Genomic DNA, 26290 nt, shown 5'->3' with positions numbered 1-26290 from the left:
GGAGGGCATTAAGCTGAGTGAAATACGTCAATCACGAAAAGATAAATATTGTATGAGACCACTACTGTAAAAACTCATGAAAAGATTTACACACAAAAAGAAACAATCTTTGATGGATATGAGAGAGTGGAGGAGTGGGGATGGAAAAACACTTAATAGACAATAGATGAGTGGTAACTTTGGTGAAGGGTAAGACAGAACACAATATTGGGGAAGCCAACACAACTTGTACAAGGCAAGGTCATGGAACCTCCATAGGCACATCCAAACTCCCTGAGGGACCGAATTGCTGGGCTGAGGGCTATGCGGACCATGGTCTCGGGGAACATCTAGCTCAATTAGCATAACATAATTTATAAAGAAAATGTTCTACGTTCTACTTTGGTGAGTAGCGTCTGGGGTCTTAAAAGCCTGTGAGCAGCCATCTAGGATACTCCAATGGTTTCACCCCTTTGGGAGCAAGGAAGAATGAAGAAAACTAAAGACACAAGGGAAAGATTAATCCAAAGGACTAATGGACCACATCTACCACAGCCTCCGCCAGACAGAGTCCAGTACAGCTAGATGGTGCCTGGCTACCACCACTGACCGCTCTGACAGGGATCTCAATAGAGGATCCTGGACAGAGCTGGAGAAACGTGTAGAACAAAATTCTAACTCATAAAGAAAGACTAGACTTGCTGGCCTGACAGAGACCAGAGAAATCCTGAGTGTGGCCCCTGGGCACACTTTCACCTTAGTAATGAGGTCACTCCTGAGGTTCACCCTTCAGGCAAAGATTGGACAGGCCCATAAAACAAAATGAGACTAAAGGGGCACACCATCCCAGGGGCAAGGACCGAAAGGCAGGAGGGAACAGGAAAGCTGGTAATAGGGAGCCCAAGGTCAAGAAGAGAGCGTGTAGACATGTTGTGGGGTTGTTAACCAATGTCATAAAACAATATGTGTACTAACTATTTAATGAGATACTAGTTTATTCTGTATGCCTTCATCTAAAGTACAATAATAAATAAATAAATAACAAGACTATCTTATATCCTATACACAGTGTGTATGAAATGACAGTGAATAAAATTACCTACTTAATGTCCAAAAAAAAAAGATTACTGCAGGGTTTAAAATAGAACAAAGGGCGCAGCACAGTTGTATCCTTTCATCATACTTATTCAATATGTACGCTGAACAAATAATTCAAGAAACTAGACTGTATGAACAATGTGGCATCAATACTACTTGAAAACTCATTAACATCCTGTGATATGCAGATGACACAAGCTTGCTTGCTGAAAGTGAAGATGAATTGAAGCACTTACGGGTGAAGATCAAAGACTGAAGCCTTCAGTATGGATTACACTCCAATATAAAGAAAACAAAATCTGCACAACCGACTCAATAAATAAAATCATGATAAACAGAGAAAATATTCAAGTTTTCAAGGATTTCATTTTACTTGGATCAACAATCAACATCCATGGAAGCGACAGTCAAGAAATTAAGTGGTGCATAGCATTGAGCAAATCTGCTGCAAAATACCTCTTTCAAATCTTAAAAAGTAAAAATATCTTCTGATGACCAACGTTCTCTTGATTCAAGTCATGGGATTTTCAATATCTCATAACTATGCAAAAGCTAAGCAATGAAAAGGAACACCAGATTAGAATTAGTGCATTTGAATTATGCTGTTGGTGAAGGACATTGAATATTCTGTGGGCTTCCAGAAGAACCAACAGGTCTGACTTGGAGAAAGTACAGCTAAATTCTCCTTAGTAGCAAGGATAGTGAGACTTCATCTCACTTACTTTGGACATGTTATCAGGAGGGATCAATCCTTGCAGAAGGACATCATGACTGAAAAAGTGTGTGAAGAAGAGGGGGACCATTAATGACATAGATTGACGGAGTTGCGGCAACACTGAGCTCAAAAATACCTACCACGGTTAGAATGGTGTAGGACTGGGCAATGTATACATGGGTTACAGTGAGCTGAAGCTGACTCGACAGCACCTAACAACAACAATGTCATCATTGTAAAAGCTGAGAAAAATTTCTTTGGAAAGAACAACATGGATGTGTTGCACAACCACCTGCTAAAGAGATTAGACAGGTGACCAATGAATCCACTCAGCAACCTTATTAGAAACACTACCATCTTAGACTGAAAGGGACAGAAAAAGGTCAAAATGAAGAAAAACTCTCAACTCCTGGAGTTCTACAGGTAAGAAACACTGATGAAGCTGCTTGACTGTAAACATCTTCTGTCCTTCAAGAAAAGAAAGGATAATCCTAACAGCAGTTCAGAGGCCATCAAGGTTGTAGGCGAATCTTGGGGAGGCAGAACTGCCCTCTCCTAGTTCCACAGAGGGCAACCTCCTTGGTTCCAGAAGGCAAAGTCACAAAACAGGACAGAGGGATGACACCACTACTCAGGATAGAGGAGGAGGGGCCACTGTGCAGACGTGTCCAGAGGACAGAGAATTATTTTCAAAGCTAAAAACCTAATGACATTGCCCTGGTGGATTACAAACTTGTTTGGTTCCTTTTTTTACCTCTAGTTTTCTCCTTTTCAAACGGGAATTTCTATCCCAGACCTGTTCATTACATCGTATTTGGAAACAGACAACTTTTCACAGATCCTAATAGAAAGTAAGTTTAGACTTAGAATTAAGACTTAAATGGGTTAAGATTATTGGAGATACTGGGATGGAGTGAAAGTATTTTGCACATGGGAAGGACTTGAATTTGGGGGGACAGATAGCAGCGGTACTGCTATGGACTGAATTTATTTTCCCATAAAATATATTTTGAAGTCATAACTCCTGTAAATTTGAGTGTGATCCTGTTTGAAAATAGGGTCTCTAAAGTTGTTGACAGTTAACATGAGATCATACTTGAGTGAGTGGGTACTGATGTTATGTGACTCGTTTCTTTATAAACGAGAAGATACACAGCGAAAGAGAGAAAAAAGCCATGTGAAGATGCCTCTACAACCCCAGAAATGCCAACAATAGCTAGCTGTAACCAAAATCTAAGAGAGAATCATGCAACAGATTCTTTCTCAGAGGCATCAGCGAGAATCACCATGGCCAACAGCCAGATATTGGACCTCCAGCCTCCAGAACTATGAAACAATGAATTTCTGTTCTAATAAGCCATGTAGTTTATGGTCTTTTGTTCTGGAAGTCATAGGAAACAAAGCTCACTGGTTTTAGAAAGGAAGAATATGGGTACACACGAATATAGACAATCGTAGAACCTTAAAATATGAAACCCAAAAAGGGAGGTTACCAGCTCATTCCATAGGAACAAGAGCTACACAGATCTCTCGATTGCCAGGCCTGCGCTATATCGATCAGTGGCCATCCAGGCAACTCCAATACCTACCTGGAGGGGAACAATTTGGCCCATAACATCTCCTTTTTTGGAGCTGAAATCTGCATACCTGTGCTTTCAGCCATCTGTTTAAAAAAAAAAAAAAAAACTGTACTGCTGTAAAATGTGGTAAAATCTGTATTGCTAGAATTTTCTCTTAATCTCTGCAGTAGTGTAGAGTTGAAAACTTATGCAATCAAGAAGCTTTGCAACCGCAAAGAGAAAATCACATTGCAGAAACCCATTTGGTCTTTGTACTCCATTCTTTCCTGCCCTATCAACACCTGAGACTAAAGAATGGGGGCTGATCAGACAAAGAGGGACCACCTTGGGGGCATGATGCTGACTAAACCTCACAAGACAAGATGCAATCTATCATGGTCATATGGAGAGGCCAATAAAAGCCTGAGCCCCTAAGGCTCAGAGGAGAGTCCTGATTGATGACCACGCACGGGAGAGGGTAGAACCATCTCTCTTGGGACGTGGAAGCTCTGTGCTGTGACACCTCCCTGACCCACCCTACTTCTGTCTTTGTATGTCTTGTTTGTATCCTTTTTGCTTGTAATACATCTATAATAGCATGGTGTATACTTTGTGAATTCTGTGATTCATTCCAACAAATTAAACAACCCACAGGGGCAGTGAGAGTCAGCAGGGGCTGGTGTCTGCTTGTCTGGAACTCTGAAAGATATCTTCTAACCCACGAGCTTTGATGCAGCTCTGGGTCATTAGTGTTGAAAGTCAGTGTGCTTCTAATCTGTGACCTATGACCCAGCTCTGGATGGCTGGGACTGAGAGAGGAAATGTGCACTGTGATCGCTGGGCACCTAGGATGTTGAAGTAGGAAAATGAGGACTGATGCATTTCCACACTCTGGAACTGGATTCATGCTGATCCTCAGCATGCAGGTAGCCTTAAAGATAGGATTTGCCAAACATGCTCATTCTTTCGTGCACTGTCGAATTCCTTGAGATGAAATTCTTGACCTTGAATATATCAAGAATTAAGAACAGTATCATGTTATCAGGACAACCTGGGACCAAATGATTATTTGAAGCAGGATTTCCTGTCAAACCTCTTCTCTCCAACTTTCTTATTCTGTCATCTCGTTACCTTCTAGCATTCTCATCAATATTCTATTTCCACTTCATCTCAATCTCTAATCTCATGCTGATGTGTTTGAAACTATCAAGTAGTTGATAGATGAAAAAGAGTCTTGTCAAGTGTTCTTTTATGGTGAGACCAGTACTTGTTACTTTTATATTTATAAAAATTTATAAAAAATTAAGCTCTTGTGTTCTCAAATACTGAAGCACTAAGAGGGAAAGGATTGGAGTGAGAGATGTTGTGTAAAGAAGTAGGCAGTTGCTATTCACAAACCCCTGGCAATATGGCACCACGTTCATTCTCTTTAAAAAACCAAAATAGAACTTAGTGAACAGTAACACCATTTCTAACTGGAAGAAAAGTCCCTAAAGGCCCTAACTGTTCCTCCTCAGAGTTCAGGATTTTCTGCAGGTAAATGTGGTTATATGGATTCAGAAAATACCTAACAGTGTACTTCTTGTAATACCATCACCTTACACATTCCTCTAGATTGAAAGGGACATGCTAAGCTCCTATTTTGAGAATCAGTACAACCAATTTTGGTTGTTATGCATACCAAAAAGCTCTGGTGGAGATATTTTTGAGTGCTCGTGTGCTAGCAAAACTGGATAGAACCCACCAGCAGCTCTGTGGAACGAAAGACCTGGCAATCTGCTCCCTTAAAAATTTCAGCCTAGGAAACCCTATGGGCAGTTCTACCTTGGTACATAAGTTCACTATGAGCCAGAATTAACTCAAAGACACAACAACATTATGCAGACCTACCTTTCAGTGCAACTTGACTATCCTCCAAACCAAACATCTCCAGTTCTTCATCGATGTTCCTAAAAGAAATTGGGAGTCCATTCACCTCCCAGGACCCTCTTCTCTAGAAATGCTCCTCACACCCCAAGGCTGAAATTTCTTGTTGCTGTTAGGTGTAGTTGATCAGTTCCAACTCATAGCAACGGAACAAAACACTGCCTGGTCCTGCACCATCTTTGCAATCATTGTTATGTTTCAACCCATTGTTGCAGCCACTATGTCATTCTATCTCCTCAAAGGTCTTCCTCTTTTTCCCTGACCCTCTGCCTTACCAAGCATGACGTCCTTTTCCAGGGACTGCTACCTCCTGATAACATATCCATTGATATGAAGTCTCACCTTTCTTGCTTCCAAGGAGCACTCTGGCTGTACTTCCAAGACAGAGTTGTTCATTCTTCTAGCAGTGCATGATATATTCAATATTCTTTGCCAATACTAGAATTCGAAGGCACCAATTCTTCTTCGGTCTTCCTTATGCATTGTCCAGCCTTCGCGTGCATATGATGCCATTGAAAATAACATGGCTTGGGCAGGGGCACTGTAGTCCTGAAAGTGACATCTTTGCTTTTCAATGCTTTAAAGAAGTCTTTTGCAGCACATTTGCCCAATGTAATGCGTCGTTTGATTTCTTGACTGCTACTTTCATGGATATCGATTATGGAGTCAAGTATAACGAAATCCTTGACAACTTTGATATTTTCTGTTTATCATGATGTTTCTTATTGTTCCACTTGTAAGGACTTTTGTTTTCTTTATGTTGCCGTGAAGTCCATACTGAAGGTTGTAGTCTTTACTCCTAGTTAGTGAGTGTTTCAAGTCCTCTTCTCTTTCAGCAAGCAAAGTTATATCATCTACATGTCACAGGCTGTTAATGAGTCTTCCACCAATCCGGATACCACCAATCAGGTACCACATACTTCTTCACATAGTTCAGCTTCTGGGATTATTGCTCATCATGCAGATTGAATAAGTGTGGTGAAAGGATACAACCCTGATGCACACATTTCCTAATTTTAAACCACACATTCTCCCCTCGTTCTGTTCGAACAACTGCCTATTGGTCTATGTACAGGTTTCATATGAGCACAATTAAGTGTTCTGGAATTCCCATTCTTCTAAATGTTACATATATAATTTATGATTAACACAGTCAAATAACTTTTCCTAGTCAATAAAACACAGGTAAACATCTTTCTAGTTTTCTATGCTTTCGGCCAAGATCTATCTGACATCAGCAACGATATCCGCCGTTCCATGTCCTCCTCTGAATCTGGCTGGGATTTATGGCAGTTCCCTGTTAATGTACTGATGAAACCAGTTTTAAATTATCTTCAGCAAATTTTACTTGTGTGTGATATTAATGATATTGTTTGATAATTTCTGCATTCTGCTGGATCACCTTTCTTTGGAATTGGCAGAAATATGGATCTCTTCTAGTCTGTTGGCCAGGTAGTTGCCTTCCAAATTTCTTGGCATACACAAGGGAGCACCTCCAGTGCTGCATTCCTTTGTTAAAATAACTCAATTGGTATTCCGTCAATTCCTGGAGTCTTGTTTTTCACCAATGTCTTCAATGCAGCTTGAACTTCTTCCTTCAATACCACGAGTTCTTAATCATGTTGCCTCCTGAAATGGTTGAACATTGACCAATTAATTTTTGTACAGTGACTTTGTGTATTCCTTCCATCTGCTTTTGATGCTTGCTGTGTCGTTCAATATTTTGTCCATAGAATCCTTCAATACTGCAACTTGAGGCTTGAATATTCTCTTAAATTTCTTCAGCTTGAGAAATGCCGAGCATGCTCTTCCCTTTAGGTTTTCTATCTTCAGATATTTGCACATTTCATTATAATACTTTGTCTTCTCAAGCCTCCCTTTGATACCTTCTGTTCAGCTTTTTTACTTCATCATTTCTTCCACTCACTTCAGCTTCTCTACGTTCAGATGCAAGTTTCAGAGTCTCTTCTGACTTCCATTTTGGTCTTTTCTTTCTTTCCCATCGTTTTAATGGCCTATTACTTTCATCATATATAATGGCCTTGATATCATCTCACAACTTGTCTGTTCTTCTGTCATTAGTGGTCAGTGTATCAAATCTATTCTTAGGATGTTCTCCAAAACAGGTAGAATACACTCAGGTTGTATTTTGGTTCATGTGGACTCTTTTTAATTTTCATCAGCCTCAACTTAAACTTGCATATGAGCAATTGATGGTCTATTCTGAAGTCGGCTCCTGGTCTTGTTCTGACTGATAGTATTTAACTTTCCTACGGTCTCTTTCCACAGATACAGTTGATTTGATTTCTGTGTATTCTATTCTGTGAGGTCTACACGTATAGTCACTTCTTATGTTGTTGAAAAAAAGTATTTGCAATGAATAATTCATTAGTCTTGCAAAACTTTATCATGCAGTCTCTGGAGTCAATTTTATCACCAAGGCAATATTTTCCAACTACAGAGCCTTCTTGTTTATATTCCGATCACCAGTAATTATTAATGCATCTTGATTGCATTTTGATCAATTTCAGACCACAGAAGTTGGTAAAAATCTTCAATTTTCTCATCTTTGGCATTAGTGGTTGGTTCATAAATTTGAGTAATAGTCCTATTAATTGGTCTTCCTTGTAGGCATATGGATATTATCCTATCACTGACAGCCTAGTACTTCAGGATAGATCTTGAAATGTTCTTTTTGAAAACGAATATGATACCATTCTTCTTCAATTTGTCATTCCTGGTATAGTATACGATATAATTGTCTGATTCAAAGTGGCCAGTACCAGTCAATTTCAGCTCACTAAAATCTAGGATATTGATCTTTATGGGTTCCATTCCATTTTTAACCACTTTCAGTTCTCCTAGATTCATATTGCTTACATTCCACATTCTAATTATTAATGGGTGTTTGCAACTGTTTCTTCTCATTTTGAAACATGTCACATAAACAAATGAAGGTCCCAAAAGCTTTAATCCATTCAATTCATTCAGATCGACTCTACTTTGAGCAATCTGCTCTACCCTGGTCACATTTTCAGTGCCTTCCAATCTGAGGGGCTCTTCTGAAACTTGCCCACTACAGTTGACTCTGTTGGTATTTGAAATATAGGTGGCATAGCTTCTAGCATCGCAGCGACACACAAGCCACCACAGTTCAACAAACTGACAACACAACCAATTGTTACAACACGCTTTGGTTATTATGCATACCAAAAAGCTCTGGTTGTTAAGCGTTAGTCTGCTAACCAAAAGTTCTGCAGATGGAACTCACCGGCCGCTCCGTGGAACAAAAGACTCGACTCTCTTCTGAGACTGCTTCTGTACAAGAAAAAACCTCACTGGATTTGGTTCCTTGGATGGAGGTTTAGGGTTCCTTGGATGGAGGTTTATGGTTTCATAGCATATCCCGGTTAACAGGCCTAATAACATCTTTAGTGCTTCTGTCCTACCTCCTAGTTCATTTTGCAGTACCTGGGAATTTTAAAAGCTTGTAAACTGCCACCTGAGGCATGACAATTGGTCTGTATGTGCCTGGAGCAGCAGAGGAAGAAGTAGAGTCAGGAAAAGGAGGAGAATATGCAATGTGAGGCTAATTGCCTCCATGAAAAATTGCCTCCTTTGACATGAGGCCAGAAGAACTAGATGGCACTTGGCTACCGTTACTGAACATTTCGATCAAAGATTCTACAGGAGAATCCTGATCAAAATGTGAAATGCAGCCTCAAACTCTTATGGACTCCTGACTCTCTGGAGCCCTGGGCAATGGAGAAACACCTGGAATTATTGCCCTAACATAAACTTTAAAACTTAAACCAAAAATAATCCCTGAAAAAAACAAACAAAACAAAACCGTACTGTTGAGTCAATTCTGATTCACAGAACTCTTCTTAAAACCAAACAATAGTTTACCTGTATCAAAAAAAAAAAAAAAAAAAAACTACCTTAAGCATTGTGTTCTTCAAGAACTATCTTTCTGGGATTGCCTCATATGCATGGGAAAGCTGGAATTGAATACGTATGACTGAAAAAGAATTGATGCCTTCGAATTATGGTGTTTGCAAAAAATATTGAATATGCCATGTACTGCCAGAAGAACTGCAAATTGTGCAGATAGCACAAGAACAGGAAGTATTTTGCTTTGTTGTATATAAGCTAGCTATGATTCGGAACTGACTCAACAGTGCCTAACAACAACAACATATGTGATCAAAGTGACAAAAGCAATTCTAAAGATTTGATAGAAACCTTCGGGGGCAGTGAGTTTATGTTAATGGGGGAAGGAACAACTCAGAAAAGGGGAATAGTTGCACGACTCAAAGAATGTAACCAATGTCACCAAATTGTACACGTATAAACAATTGTACTGGTGTTTGTTTTGCTGTATATACTCTCAATAAAAACAACAGGAAAAAAAAAAAGAAGAAGAAGAAATATGGTTCTTGGACAGGCCACTGTTTCCACAGCATTCGTCATTCTCCAGAGGATGGTGAGTTTTGAGTAAGAAGCAAAAATAGAACACCCAAGTATGGGCAGTTACACTTAATTAGTGCCATTTCTTCATTCCTTGAAACAAGAGGCCATGGTGAGGGAAAGAATCACAGGCACAGACGCTTTGCCAGCATGACCGTCTTCACGGAGATTCAATATTTCCTGGGCCAGTTGGGACATGAGAGAGCAGGAACAGTCAGGATGCCTGGAAGAAAAGCCATATTTATCCTCTTTATTCTTTATATGCACATTGTCTTCCAGGGGTGGAATCACCTTGCCAAAAGCCATTTGACCTTTGTTCTCCATTCTTTTCCAACCCAGCAACATCTGAGGCTAATGAATGTGGTCTGACCAGGAAAAGAGGGACCACTTGGGGTTTGGGGGCCTCATGCTAACTAAGCCTTATAAGTAATCTATCATGGCCATGTGTGGAGGCCTATTAAAGCCTTAAGTCATAAGGCTCAGATGGAGATTTCTGGTTGTAGGCCATTCATGGAGAGGGTAGCACCATTTGTCTTGGGACACCTACCATTCTCATCAAACGTCTCTCTTTCTATGTTTTATTTCTATCCTTTTTAGTTGTAATACACCTATAGTAAGTATGGTGTACTCTCAGTGAATTCTGTGATTTATTCCAGTGATTTAACAAACCTACAGGGGGCATGAGTGCCGGAAGGGGCTGGTGTCTACGTATTTGTCATTCCGAAAGGTGTCCCTCTGATATGTGACCTCTGACCTAGCTCTCAGTTGCTACTGTTGAATGTCAGTGTGATTCTAATTTGTGATCTCTGACCCCACACTGGGTGGCTGGGTGTGAAAAAGACAGTGCACAGTTAGTGGCTGTCAGCTAGAATACAAAAGTGGGAAAGTTAGTACTGAATCCATTTCCACCCTCTGACAACTGGATTCATGCTGAGTTTTAGCATGCAGGTAGTCTTTAAGGTGGTATTTGTTGACCATGCCCCTTCTTTAGTGCACTATCAAAATCTGTGAACTGGGACTTTTACCTTGAACACATCCAGAATTATGGAGAGTATTGCATTATCAGGGTGACCTGGGACCAAAAGATAAAATGAATCAGGTTAGTCTGTCAAAACTCTTCTCTCCAACTCTCTGATTCTATCATCTCTTTACCTTTGTATTTCGTTAACATCCCTTCTCCACTTCATCCCAGTCTCTAATCCGAGGCCCATTCCCAAGATTCTGCAGTTGTTTGAAACTACCAAGAAGTTGATAGATGACTAGGATCTTGTCAAGTTTTTTTGTTTTTGCTTTTGTTTTTATTTTTGATTTTATGATGAGACCAGGGCTTGCTACTTTTACATTTACAAAATTTAAGCTACTTTTACATTTATAAAATTTAAGCTTTTGTGCTATCAAATAATGAAGCACTAACAGGGGAAGAATTGGATTGAGAGATATTAGGTAAAAAGTAGAGAGTTGCTAATCACAAGTGCAAGACAATATGGCATCATGTACATTCTCTGAAAACTCAAAAGAGACCTTAGTGGAGGTAATATCATTTTTGACTGAAAGAAATGCCTCTGAAAGCCCCCTTTCTTCCTTTTCAGAATTTAGGATTTTCTCCAGGGAAGTGTTATCACAAGGTCTCAGAAACTGCCTCACAGTGTGTTTCTTGTAATACCCTCATCACAGACATTCCTCTAGGAGGGGAGAGGGACATGCTGAATTCCCATCATGAGAATCAATACAACCTAGTAGGAAACATGTGGTCATTGAGCCTGCCAGTCTCCCCATCTCTCGGGTTATAAAGACTGGAAAGATAAACCACAATCAACTTCCAGCCTGAGCAACCTTTCTGAGAAGATGCTGCTGCTCCTGATTCTGTTGGCCTCACCTCTGCCCTCCAGGGCCTTCATAGGTGACTGACAGTCCCAAACTCAGGGCCTGGTTTACTCCATCAGTGACTTTTCCACATACCTTCAGTCACTCTATCTCTGTGATGTCTTCTGGACTCAGTTCTTCTCCAGAATTTGCTGAACTCTGTGGCTGCCTAAGAGCCCTGGTGGTACAGTGGTAAGAGCTACAGCTGCTAACCAAAAGGTTGCAGTTCAAACTTATTAGCAGTTCCTTGGAAACGCTGTGGTGCACTTCTACTCTGTCCAAAAGGGTTGCTACGAGTCAAAATTGACTGGAAGGCTGTTGGTTTGTTTTCGGGTTTTTTTGTTTTTTGTTTTTTGTATGCCTGCATAAAGGATATACAGAAACAACTGGAAAAAAAAATGCTCCCAAGACACTTGGTGAGTCATTCCATGGGTTGCATCTTTGTTACCTGGAAAGTGATTTACTGTGAAGATGGCCAAAGATTCTGATGGAGTTGGGAAAGTTAAAAATGAATACTATAAATTCCCTTTATATATAAAGCTATGAATGGACAGTTCAAAATCAGGTGCCTTCATACAGATTAAGAAGGGAAGAGTTATTCCACATTCTATATTCTAGACTTGGCCTTCACCTTGTTCATATTCTGCTGAGGCCCTCAGAACTACCAGGGCAAATAGTGAGAACTTAACTGAGCCATTGGACTGTTGGTATGTTTACCGCTCCTAAGGTCCTGATGGAGACAGGGCTCCCACCCAGGTACCTGCAGCTCATATCATTATTTCCCCTTTGATTTCTAGTTTTTGTCCTCATCTCCCTTTATCAAGATGGCTCAATATAATGAGAATCTCATTTTGGACTAGGGTTGAGTCACTCCTCCCCACCCTTAGGCCAAATACTATCTGGGGACTGTTCATTCATTCACTCAATGACCGTTTATGGGTCTTTTACCATGTATCAGACTCAAGATGAGGAAGAAAGATTCAGAGTGTTCTGGTCCAAAAGCGCATCACGTTCAGTTCTTAGAAATCAGCCCATGCTGGAAGTGATCAGTACAACCGAGGTCTGAGAATTTGAGAAGCGAAGAAGCATTCAGAGCAGATCAGAGAGAATATTTTCCAGGTCTTCCGGGTTGTGAATCCTGAAGACAGATCATTTCCCTTAATATGTGCCTATTAACCCAAAAGAAGGCTGAGTTCCCTTAACTCCAGAGGAAGAAAGTGAGAACTATGGAAGAAATGGGCCATGTTACAAGTCAGCCATGATGCCCACAGGAGCCTGGAGCCCATCTCAGTGTTACGGGCCATGTGGACTGCTCTCTTCTAATTCAAATTAAACTCTGCAGATCATCACAGCATCAAACATCCCAGTTGTCTAGGTCATAGGTTGTACTCATCCTCTGGGTTCTGTGAGCACAGTGATCTACAGAAGATTTTATCTTTATGCAGTGATCTCAGGGGGCATAGAGGCCAGACCACACTCCTGGCCCTACATGGCAGAAACAAAGATGCTTACTGACAACAATACACGGAAATCCTGTGGGGGTTTTCTGGTACGAGAAGATTTTGTGCCGACAGTGGCTCAATGTTTTGAAAGGCAAGGAGCAGCATCTGGGTTCCTTTTCACTGGGAACCTGCAACATCATCCTATAGACATAGCTCATGATAATGCTTCAGTGCACAGAGCCCAATGAGCTCATCAGAGGAGCCATATGTGCATCTCCAGTTGGAGGGAATTGAATATGGGATACAGGATTGCAATGTGTGAGCAGGGACTGGAGTGGCAGGTGTGACTGCTTAAATACCATTCCTGGATCACAGCTGCAGAAAAAAGAAGGTAACGCCATCCATGTTTGACTGAGATATTGGAGGGGAGAAATGAGACATGACTTCTGCCCCATCTACTCCTCCCTATTTGACTTGCCTACAGCCTGCCTTTGGCTTGAACATAAGTGTCCTTTTCTGACACTCAGTTGAAGTTCTTACAACTTACTATATCTAACCTTTCTTTGCAGAAAGGTGGTTGTCATCCTGGGAGCTCACAATTTCACAAGAAATGAACTCACTATGCAGACCATTCTTGTGATTCAAGCCGTCCCTCACCCTGAGTATGACCCTGATTCAGTTTTCAGTGACATCATGGTATTGAAGGTAACATCACATCCATTTATGCCTCAGGTACTGGAGAGGCTCAGCTCATTCAGAACCTCAGGAACATTTTGTCTTCCAGCCTCAGTGTTCTACTGGTCCAAGGGCAATAAAAGGGGACTTGGGAGCTTCTCTGTGCAGGGGAGACATGGGCAACTTCCTCTGTACTCTGAAACTCACTGACAGGGCAGGATCTGAATTACCATCTCTCAACTTCTCTGACTAGCTGAAACACAAGGCAAGACTGAACAGGGCTGTGAAGATGATTTCCCTACCAAGGAGCCACGACTGGGTGAAGCCAGGGCAGGTGTGCAGTGTGGCAGGCTGGGGAAAAACAGAAAATGACAAGTTTCCAAACATACTCCAGGAAGTAGAACTGGAAGTACGGGAAAAGAAGATGTGTGAGCAATTATTCTCACCCTATGATGACGCCACTCAGCTCTGTGTGGGGAACCCTCTGTACCTTAAGAATGCAGAAATGGTAAGGAGACAAGCATCCCTCCTGCCTTGCTTCAGAGAAAAAAAGTTATTCTGAAGCTTCATGGCCAAGAATTCACCGGCCATGAAGCCACGGTAGAGCAGGGTCCACCATGGGTGGGGCCATCCTGTTCTTAACAAGTCACACCCAGGAACCTCCCTCTAGCTCATCTCTTGTCCTTTCTCCACGATGGAACAAGAAAAAGTTGGGTACTTTTTTGAGCTGGAGAGAGGACTTGATAGGGCAGGGACTTACGGTGCCAGGGATCCCAGAGGCATGGGCTCTGCCCGGCCCTCTCACTCAAAACAAAAGTGAATAGTGATTCTTCAGGCCTTTCGTCCTCTGAACACCCAGACCCTGAGCAGTAGGATATGGGAACCAGGAAGAAAAAGGAGCCAGAGTGGGGGAGGCAGAAGTGTTTGTGCTGAGATTCTTCCCTTTTCTGTCTACAGGGTGACTCCAGTGCACCCCTGGTGTGTAACAATGTGGCCCAGGGCACTGTTAGCAATGGATTTAAAAACTGTTCACCTGGAGTCTTCGCAAGAATATCCAGCTTTGTTTCCTGGATCCACAAAATAGTGAATGCATCCTAGTGTAGCTAAGTGACCAGACCTGGATTCTGTGGCAGGGTGTATGTGAGGGGTGTCACACTCTTAGTAAAGATCATCACCCAGTGTGGAGGAGTTGCTTTTGTGTCTTCCTTAAATGTATTCATTGGTCCCCTTCTATGCCCCACAATGGCTCTGATTGCACTGACTCCACTCTGTTCTATGATCTTCCTGCTCAACAATTCATAAATTCCCCACACAAGCCACAACTCACACCTGTGCACTGTGGGACAATGTCTGTAAGGTCAGGTCCTTGCATCTGACCCTATCAGATAGTGGAGTGCCTATCTTAGAAAAACAATGTAGCTTGCTATATGAGGCTCTCAATAATGGCCTTTATCTTTCCTAAACTCACCCAAGCCAACCAGCAAAAGGAGGGGAGAAAAGCAACTGAGCTTCCAACTGATGCAATAGGGGTCTGGCATGGTCCCCACCAGGACTGCATTCCCACGAGGCTCCATCGTCATCTCAGTCCACAGCTCAGCAGATCCTCTCCCCAGTGCTACTGTTTCAACTGTGCTCTGCCTCTACTATCAATTCCTCATCCTTTCAGAGGGGGCTCAGGGAGGCCAGGCTGTATCCCTCAGAGCAGAGCTGAGGGAATATGTCACACAGACTGGGGCCCTCACATGTAGACACACCTTCCACTTCTTCAGGCCAAGCACTCACTTGTTCATCCAGACCAGCACATCCCACACCCCCACTCAAAGAATCAAAGGCAAGCAACCCCGACTCACTTAGCAGCTACAGTACCTCTGCCTGCCCTCTTGCTCACACCTGGATGATTGGTTTCTTGATTATGTACCATGTCTGACCACCTGGTCATTAGGGCCTAGGTGTGTTAGTTGTTGCCTCTAGACAGCAGGATTGGCGTTTGCATCTTCCATCTTCTAGTTAGCATCCATTAACTGCCTAAGCAACAGGCCTTGTGATACAGCAGTAAAACCACAAAGGAGGTTTCCCCCAAGGAACTATACACCTGCTCTTTTTGTCTGAATTCCATCGTACCTCTGAAGATAATATTTCACCCTGTCTGTCTGTTTGCAGATGCCCACACTGTGTATGATTAGGGCTCAACAACTCCGGGGGGTTTTCTCTCTAGGATGCAAACAGGTCAAGTTTCAGGTACAGAGAGGCGAAGGCCTTCCCATACATGGCTTTCAGGCATAAATACAGGCAAGCAGGAGGCAATGGTAGTGTTCAGATGGAGAAAAACTATCTGCTGATGGTAGCTCAGTGTTGACAAGTGAGGAGCCAAAGCCCACACCCACATGCGAACACCCACGGAGCTGATTCCCCTCTAAAGTTCTGATTTCAGCAGCTCACTGTGCCCCCATCACCCAGTGCCCAGAGCAACTTATGAATGGTGAATCCCACAGCAAGTTTGGGCAGGACTGAGAGCTGGACTTAGGACAGGACTGTGGTCTTTTGTCCTCTTCCCAGGGGAGAGATGGACAGCACTAAACTCGAGATCACAAGAGAAGCATTGAAGCAACAGAATCAGAATGCAAACTGCCTTTCCACAGCCCAGTCTCCACAGATGTTGCATTTCTAACCCACTCCAGCTCCCTCAAACAGCAGGGGTGCCAAGAGGTAGAATATCCTGAATAGCTAGAAACCAGCCTCATCCACCCTCACACAATTCCACCCCTCACCTTTAGCACTTGTTCATTCTGCCTTCCCCAGGACAGTGTGCTCGGTACTCTTCCCTATTAGAAAAGGAACTCTGGAAATTGTTCCACATGCAGACAGCTACGGATGGTCAAAAACCTCCCAATATCTTTTCCTAAGACAGGAGATACCAACCTTTTGAGAGCTAATTTTTTTTGTTTGTTTTTTTGTTTTTTGTTTTTGTTAATTCAAGACAAGGCCAAAGCAGATGAGTATAATAAAAATATTGTAAATATTATAAATATAAAAATAATATAATATACAATTATACACAGGTATGTTATGTTATGAATCATACATAAAGTCAGAAAAGGTGTGCATCAAGATCTTATCCTTTCCCATACTTAAATCTGTACGCTGAGCAAATAATCTGAGAAGCTGGGCTATGTAAAGAAGAATGAGGCATCAGGACTGGAGGAAGACTCATTAAAAAATGCGTTATGCAGATGACACAAACTCACTTGCTAAAACTGAAGAGGACTTGAAGGACTTACTGATGAAGATCAAAGACCACAGCCTTTAGTATAAATCACAGAATGGATCAACATAAAGAAAATAGAAATCCTTACAACTGGACCAATAGGCAACATCATGTTAAACAGAGAAAAGACTGAAGTTGTCAAGGGTTTCACTTTACTTGTATCCAAAAGCAACTCCCATGGAAGCAGCTGTCAATAAATCAAAAAACTCATTGCATTGAGCAAATCTGCTGCAAAAGGCCCCTTTAAAGTGTTAAATAGTAAAGATGTCATCTTGAAGACTAAGGCACCTGACCAAGAGCCATGGTGTTTTCAGTTGCCTCACACGCATAAGAAAGCTGGACAATGAATAAGGAAGACCAAAGAAGAACTGATGACTTTGAATTGTGGTGCTGGTGAAAAATATCAAATATACCATTGACTGCCAAAAGAAGGAACTAATCTGTCTTGGAAGAAGTACAGCCAGAATGCTCCTTAGAAGCAAGGATGGTGAGGTTACATCTCACATACTTTGGGACATATTTTCAGGAGGGATCAATCACTGGAGAAGGACATCATGTCTGGCAGACAGTCAGAGAAAAAGAGGAAGAACATCAATGAGATGGACTGACACAGTGGCTGCAACGATGGGCTCAGGCATAACAATAATTGTGAGGATGGCACAGGACCGGCCAGTGAGCGTTTGTTTCTGTTGTACATAGGATTGCTATGAGTGGGAACCTACTCGACGGCATCTAATAACAAAAATGTTATGAGTCCTAACGTAAATTTTTTAAAATACATGTGCACTTTGTAGTTTATATTCTTCAGTACTATTTAATAATCCTTTACATGATGCCATTATGTAAACAAATAAAGAATGGTATTATTCAACAGTGGCAATTAGTAATAATCAAGGGTAGAAAAAATTAAACAATATGTGTGAGTATAACAACATTTTAAAATATTTTTGTCTTCCAATATCCAATACAGCAATTCATTTTAGCACTTTCAAAATCTTTTATTAGATATTTACATTATGATGAGACTTTTTTTCTCTTTATATACCAAAAAAAAAAAACTGTGTATTCTTACAGACATTAGTCTTTTAAAACTAATCCTAAATATCCTAGGATTAAACCCAAAAACACCAAACCCATTGCCATTGAGTTGAATTGGACTCATAGTGACCCTATAGAACAGAGTACAACTGCTCCATAGGGTTTCAAAGGAGATCCTGGTGTATTTAAACTGCCAATCTTTTGGTTAGCAGCTGAACTCTTAACCAGTACACCACCAGGGTATCCCATAGTGTTAATTAGGAATATATATATATATATATATACTTTTAGTTGGAAATAAATACACGTATTTGGTCGGAATCAACTCAATAGCAATGGATTCAGTTTTGTTTTGTTTGTTTTTTGGTGTATATTTAGTTAAAAATACCAATATCATGGTTTACTATCTTTTGATATAATAGAATGTTTTGATTCTGTTTTCTTTTGCAGTAATACTTTGCTGAAATGTCTGCTGCTTTTGAACAGCTTTCATTTCCTTTAGGTAGTACCAAAATGGAATATAAAAAACCTGTTGCTGGCGAGTCAATTTCAACTCACAGCTACCCTCCAGGACAGAGTAGAATTGTCCCATAGTGTTCCAAGAAGCAGCTGGTGGATTTGAACTGCTGACCTTCTGGTTACCAGCTGAGCTCTTAACCACTGAATATACTCAAACATAATTCTCACTTTACTTAAGGGTCTGCTCTAATCAAGCCCATATTAGACAGATTCCTGGTGTCTAAAAGCTAACTTTCCTCTCAGCAAGAGTCTGAGCTTGCAGTACTTAGGACTTCACCTATTAGCAACAGCGGGTTTTTTAATTAGGAGGAAGTAGGTTTCAACCCTTAGAATAAATATATATAATTACTCTTATTATTATCATTGTTATTATTTTGTACAGATGTCTCATCCCAAAAGTGGCTTGCTTTATATGTCGGTGTGAGAGTTATCAGTGGCCAGATTGAATTGCCAGGCTATTAGTTACAGCCCACATCACAGCTACTGTGTGCCTCCCAAAACAGCTGTAACTGCAGTGATTCTTATCAGGACTTGTAGGCAAAGTTTACCAAGAGGTACATTAATACATCAACATCATTAATAAATGTAATACGGGCTTGTAGCGGCCCTGAAGGGACTTATCCATAGCCAATCTTGGGCAAGGGTCTCACTGATGGTGACCTCAGGTCAGACCCATAAGTTTTCCTCATTTTGGTGCCAGGTGTTACAGAGATCATAGCCACCTGCGCACTAATATCTAAAAACCAATTCTTTTCATTTCCTCGGTGAACTTTAACGGTAACATCAGGCCTTTGGTCTTAGAGAGAACAAGGGCTAATCCCCGGTCTTGATTATTTCATTAAAGAAGATCTTGGCAAAGTTGCCAGAGCACTCAGTCATTTGTGGAGCCACGCTTCCACTATACCAAGTGCAACCATGGGTTCAGCCCAGTTGCCTGGTAACATGGAGACGGTCCCTCCTATTTTAGTTTCCACTTGCTGTTGCAGCTGCCACTCTGTTGCTGCTCAATTATCCTGGCAGGGGCACTTACAGAGAATTTCAGAGAGGCCCTAAAGGTCTCTCCAAAGCACCTCAGCATAAGCTGTCTCGAGTAAAAAGGAACTTTTTCCTCCCCCTTTTTTTTTTTTTTTTTGCTGTTTTAACTCTTGCTTTGCGCTGGGTGTTACAGGGCGTTCTCAGCACCAGAGATCTGCTTAGCCTCTCCAAGTATCTCCAGTCCCATTGTTGGAGGGCTTCGGGCAATGGCTAGGGACTTGTTCCCCTAGTCCTTGAATCCCCCATCTTTACAAACCTGCAGGGGGGTATTTCAAGTCGCTCATCCTGTTTGTGGACACATCTGCTCAATATATCGGTCATGGTCACACTGTCTAACGGTAACTCTTTCTGCAAAGCTGTTATGCGTGCTTCAGCAGCTAGCTGGGCTTCGGTGACCAGCTGACCAGCCCAGAGCAGTGGCCATCCTGCAGCCATTATTGCTCTCCCAGTATTTTTTCCAGCTTATGAAAGAATGCCTCTGCCCACAACTGGGCTATGTCAGTTGCCATTTTGGGAGTGTCTCTGTACTCACATGGTGGTTTACATGCATCAAGCATATGGGCCCAGCCCTTCCACATGGAGGTTGCTGGCTAACCTTGAATTTCCCCTCAGAAAAACACAGGAGCCAGATCTCCCCACATAGAGGTCACTGGCCAACCTGGAATTACCCCTGCAAGAAAAGCATACAGGCAAGACCTCCCTACATGGATGTCTCTGGGCAACCCAAGATTTCCCCTACAAAAAAGGGCATATGAGCCAGACCTCTCCACGTGGAGATTACTGGCAAACCTAGGATTTCCCTGAAGAGGCCCCACTTCCACTCACCATTCCCTCAGTCTCCAGGCTGGCTCACCAACTCTCCAGGCATGGACCAGTAACACAAAACTTGCCCCCCAAAATGAAGATTGCTATGAGACCAAAGAAAGAGGGGGCCAACTCCAGGGTGGCAGCAAAGGAGTTTATTAGGGAGAGTTTCAGACAAGGCAACTCCTGGGTGGCCACAAGACCAAAACAGATGTCCATTCCCCACAGTAGGAGGAAAGAGGCTTTACAGTGGTGGTGGACAATGGAGTCTACATGCCAGGGACTTACATAAGAATGGCTTAGCAAACTGTAGTGAACTAGTGGACCACAGGAAGGCACCTTTTTTCAGCCTCAAAAAGCCTGTTTATTGATTCTCCCGATAGGAGCTCAGCATGTCCCTCTCCTCTGCTAGAAGAGTGTGTATGGTGATGGTATTATAAGAAACACACTGTGAGGCAGTTCCTGGGCCTGCCTGACAACACTTTCCTGGAGAAAATCTTAAATCTGAAAAGGAAACAAAGGAGATTTTTTTAGAGGTTTTTCTTTAAGTCAGAAAAGATGTTACCTCCACTAAGTTCTGTTTAGGGTTTTCAAAGAGAATGAACATGGTGCCATTCTCCCATGCATTTCCGATAGCAAGTGCATACTTCTTTACATAACATCTCTCAACCCAATCTTTCCCCGTTTGAGTGTTTTCCTATTTGAAAGCACGAGTTTAATTTGTACAAATTTAAAAATAACAAGCACTGTTGTTGTTGTTGTTGTTAGGTGCCATTGAGTCAGTCCCAACTCATAAAGACACTGTGTACAACAGAATAAAACAGTGGGTGCCGTCGTTACAGTCCTTATTACGCTTGAGTCCGTTGTAGCAGGCACTGTATCAATCCAACACATTGAGGTCTCCCTGTTTTTCTCTGACCCTCTGCTTTACCAACCATGATGCTCTTCTCCAGGGACTAATCCTTCCTGAAAATTTGTCCAAAGAGTGTGAGAGGTAGTCTCACCATCCTTGCCTTTAAGGAGCATTCAGGCTGTACTTCTTTGAACACGGATTTGTTCAATCTTTTGGCAGTCTATGGTATATTCAATATCCTTCACCAACACCACAATTCAATTCTTCTTCAGTCCTCCTTGTTCATTGTTCAGTTTTCACATGCATATAAGGGGATTGAAAACACCATGTCTTGGGTTAGGCTTACCTTTGTCTTCAAGGTGACATCTTTGCCTTTCAACACTCTGAAGAGGTCTTTTGCAGCAGATTTGCCCAAAATAATGCATCTTTTGATTTCTTAACTGCTCCACGGGTATTGATTGTGGATCCAAGTAAAATAAAACCCTTGAGAACTTCAATCTTTTCTCCATTTATCATGATGCTGCTATTGGTCCAGTTGTGAGGATTTTTATTTTCATTATGTTGCGTTGTAATCTTCATCAGTAAGTGGTTTAAGTCCTCTTTACTTTCAGCAAGCAAGGCTGTGTCATCTGCATAATGCAGGTTGTTACTGAGTCTGCCTCCAATCCTTATGCCCCATTCGCCTTCATATAGTCCAGCTTCTCAGATTATTTGCTCAGCACACAGCTTGAATAAGTATGGTGAAAGGATACAACCCTAATGCACACCTTTCCTGACTTTAAACCTTGCAGTATCCCCTTTGTTCCATTTGAACGACTGCCTCTTAATCTTAATGTACAGGTTCCTCATGAGCACAATTAAGTGCTCTGGAATTCCCATTCTTCACAATGTTGTCTATAATTTGTTATGAATGATATGAATGATCCACACAGTCGAATGCCTTTGCACAGTCAATAAAACACAGGTAAACATCCTTCTGGTATTCTCTGCTTTCAGCCAGAATCCATCTGACATCAGCAGTGATATCACTGGTTCCACTTCCTCTTCTGAATCCGGCTTGAATATTTGGAAGTTCCCTGTCGATGTACTGCTGAGACCACTTTTGAATGATCTTCAGCAAAATTTTACTTTAGTGTGATATTAATGATATTGTCTGATAATTTTCACATTTGGTTGTATCAATTTTCTTTGGAACAGACTCAAATATGGATCTCTTTTAACCGATTGGCCAGGTAACTGTGATCCAAATTTCTTGGCATAGACAAGTGAGCACTTCCAGTGCTGCATCCTTTGTTGAAACATCTCAATTGGTATTTCATCAGTTCCTGGAGCCTTGTTTTTCACCAATGCCGTCAGTGCAGCTTGGACTTCTTCCTTCAGTACCATCGGTTCCTGATCATATGCTACCTCCTGAAGTTGTTGAACATCAACCAATTCCTTTTGGTATAGTGACTCTCTGTATTCCTTTCATCTTCTTTTTATGCTTCCTGTGTGGTTTAATATTTTCCTCATAGAATCCCTCAATATGGCAACTCAAGGCTTGAATATTTTCTTCAGTTCTTTCAGCTCGAGAAATAATGAGCATGTTCTTCCCTTTTGCTTTTCTGACTCCAGGTCTTTGCTCATGTCGTTATAACACTTTACTTTGTCTTCTGGAGCCACCCTTTGAAATCTTTTGTTCAGCTCTTTTACTTCATCATTTCTTCTATTTTCATTAGCTACTTGACATTCAAGAGCAAGTTCAGGGTCTCTTCTGACATCCATTTTGGTCTTTTCTTTCTTTCCTGTCTTTTCAATAACTTCTTGCTTTCTTCATTCATGATGTCCTTGATGTCATTCCACATCTCGTCTGGTCTTCAGTCATTAGTGTTCAACGTGTCAAATCTATTCTTGAGATGGTCTCTAAACTCAGGCGGGATATACTCAAGGTTGTACTTTGGTTCTCATTCTCATCCTAATTTCGTTCAGCTTCAACTTGAACTTGCATATAAGCAATTGATATCCTGTTCCACAGTCAGCCCCCAGCCTTGTTCTGACTGATGATATTGAGCTTTTCCATCTTCTCCTTTCACGGATATAGTCGATTTGATTCCTATGTATTCCATCTTGAGGCCTTTGTGTATAGTCACCATTTATGTTGTTGAAAAAAGGTATTTGCAATGAAGAAGTTGTTGGTCTTGCAATATTCTATCATGAAATCTCTGGCATTGTTTGCATCACCAAGATCATATTTCCCAACTATGGATTTTTCCTTTTGTTTCCAACTTTCACGTTCCAATCACCAGTATTATCAATGTATCCTGATTGCATGCTTGATCAATTTCAGACTGCAGAAGTTGGTAAAAATCTTCAATTTTTTCATTTTTGGCTTTAGTAATTGGTGTGCAAATTTGAATAATAGTAATATTAACTGGTCTCCCTTGTAGGGTTATGGATATTATCCAATCATTGACAGAGTTGTGCTTCAGTATAAATCTTGAAATGTTCTTTTTGACAATGAATGCAATGCCATTTCTCTTTAAGTTGTCATTCCTTGCATAGTAGACCATATAATTGTCTGATTCAAAATAGCCAATACCAGTCCATTTCAGCTCACTAATGCCTAGGATATTGACTTTTATGTGTTCCATTCCATTTTTGACAATTTCCAATTTTCCTAGATTCATACTTCGTACATTTCATGTTCCAGTTATTAATGGATTTTTGCAGCTGTTTCTTCTCATTTTCAGTCATGCCACATTAGCAAATGAAGGTCCCGAAAGGTTGACTTCATCCGCGTCATTAAGGCCAACTGTACTTTGAGGAAGTAGCTCTTCCCCTATCGTATTTTGAGTGCCTTCTAATCTGAGGGTCTCAGCTTCCAAAGCTGTATCAAACAAAGTTCCGCTGCTATTCATAAGGCTTTCACTGGCTAATTCTTTTCAGAAGCATACCTCTAGGCCCTTCTTCCTAGTCTGTCTTAGTCTGGAAGCTTAGCTGAAGCCTGTCCACCATGGGTAACCCTGCTGGGGGTTTGAATACTGTTAGCATAACTTCCAGCATCACAGCAACACGCAATCCCCCACTGTAGGACAAACTGAACAAGCACTGGTCCCACCATAAAAAGCACTTGCCAAGATCTTTGTCATCCATCAACCTCTTGGTAGTTTCAGACAACTGCCATGAAGTGGAGATAGGATGTTGATGAGAATAAAAAGGTAAAGAGATTATAGAATAAGAGAGTTAGAGAGAAGAGGCTTGACAGACTAACTTGCATCAGTTTATCATTTGGTCCTAGGCCACCATGATTATGAAATTTTGGTCTTAATTCTTTATATTTTCAAGGTCATAACTCCCAGTTCATGGAAATTGACACTGCACTAAAGAAGGGGTACGTTTGGCAAATCGCACCTTCAAAACTATCTACATGTTAAGGATCAGCTTGAATCCAGTTTTCAGATTATGGTAATACACCCAGTCCTCACATTACCACTTGCCCATCCTATCTGCCAGCCACTCACACTTCACTCCCTCTTTCAGTCTCAGCTACTCAGAGCTGGGCCAGAGATCACAAGTTTGAAGGACATCTTTTTTCAGACTGCCAAATAGGCAAACACCAACTCTTCCTGACTCTCACTGCCCCTTGTGTTTGTTAATTCTCTGGAATGAATCACAGAATTCATGTAGAGTCCTTACTGTAAATGTATTACAACCAAAAATGATACAAACAAGACATACATGTAAAAACATAAGGTGAGGTCAACAGGGTATCACAGCATAGAGCTTCCACATCCCACGAAGGATGGTGCTACCCTCTGAGTGCATGTTAAGCTACCAAGAATCTCCATCTGAGCCTTATTGTTCGGGGTTTTTATTGGCCTCACAACATGGCCACAATAGATCACATTATTCCTTGGCAGGCTTAATCAGCATTAGGCACTCAAGTTGTCCCTCATTGCCTGGTCAGCCCTCATTCATTAGCCTCAGGTGTTGTTAGGACTGGAAAGAATAGAGAACAGAGGCCAAATGGCTTTTGGCAATGTGATTCCTGCCCTCAAAGATAGTACGTACATAGAAGCATCCTGACTGTCTTATCTCTCTGGTCCCAACTGACCAAGGTATTGTTGGGTCTCAGTGAAGAATGTCATGTAGGAAAGTTTCTGCACCCGTGGCTCTTTCCCTCAGCATGGCATCTTGTTTCAAGGAATGAAGAAATAGCCCCAGTTAAGTGTGACTGCACATACTTGGATATTCTGTTTTGCCTTTTACTCAAAACTCACTGGCCTTGAAAGAATGATGAATGCTATGGAGACAATGGCTTCTCCAGGAACCATATTTTTTTTTTATTTTGTTGTTGCTGTTGAGAATAAACACAGTAAAACATATACCAGTTAAATTGTTTCTACATGTATAATTCAGTGACATTGATTACATTCTTCGAGTCATGCAACGATTCTCATTTTCCTTTTCCAAATTGTTCCTTTCCATTAACGTAAACTCAGTGCCTTCTAGGTTTCTTTCTAGTTTGTTGAGTTGCCTTTGTCACTTTGATCCCGTATATTGTTGTTAATGCTGCCCAGACGATTCTGACTCATGGCAAACCCATGCACAACAGAATGAAACACTTCCCAGTCTTGCGCCATCCTCACAATCATTGCTATGTTTGAACCCATTATTGCAACCACTACGTCAATCCATCTCGTTGAGGGTCTTCGTCTTTTTCTCTGGCCCTCTGCCTTACCAAGCATAATGTCCTTCTTCAGGGACTAGTCCCTCCTGACAACTTATCCAAAGTACATGAGATGAAGTCTTGCCATACTCAATTCTAAAATGCATTCTGGCTCTACTTCTTCCAAGACATATTTGGTCATTCTTATGCATTCCATGGTATATTCAATATTCTTCCAAAAAAAACATAATTGAAACACATCAATTCTTCTTCCATCTCTCTTATTCATTGTCCAGCTTTTGCATGCACATGAGGTGATCTCAGATAGATAGTTCTGAAAAGAGCATAATGCTCTAGGCAAACTTTTTTTTACTAGTGTTGCTAAACTATTGCTCAGTTTT

Source organism: Elephas maximus, chromosome 10, assembly GCF_024166365.1.
Source record: "Elephas maximus indicus isolate mEleMax1 chromosome 10, mEleMax1 primary haplotype, whole genome shotgun sequence".
Taxonomy (NCBI): Eukaryota; Metazoa; Chordata; class Mammalia; order Proboscidea; family Elephantidae; genus Elephas; species Elephas maximus.
The sequence above is the reverse complement of the archived record's forward strand: the minus strand, read 5'-3'. Positions refer to the sequence as shown.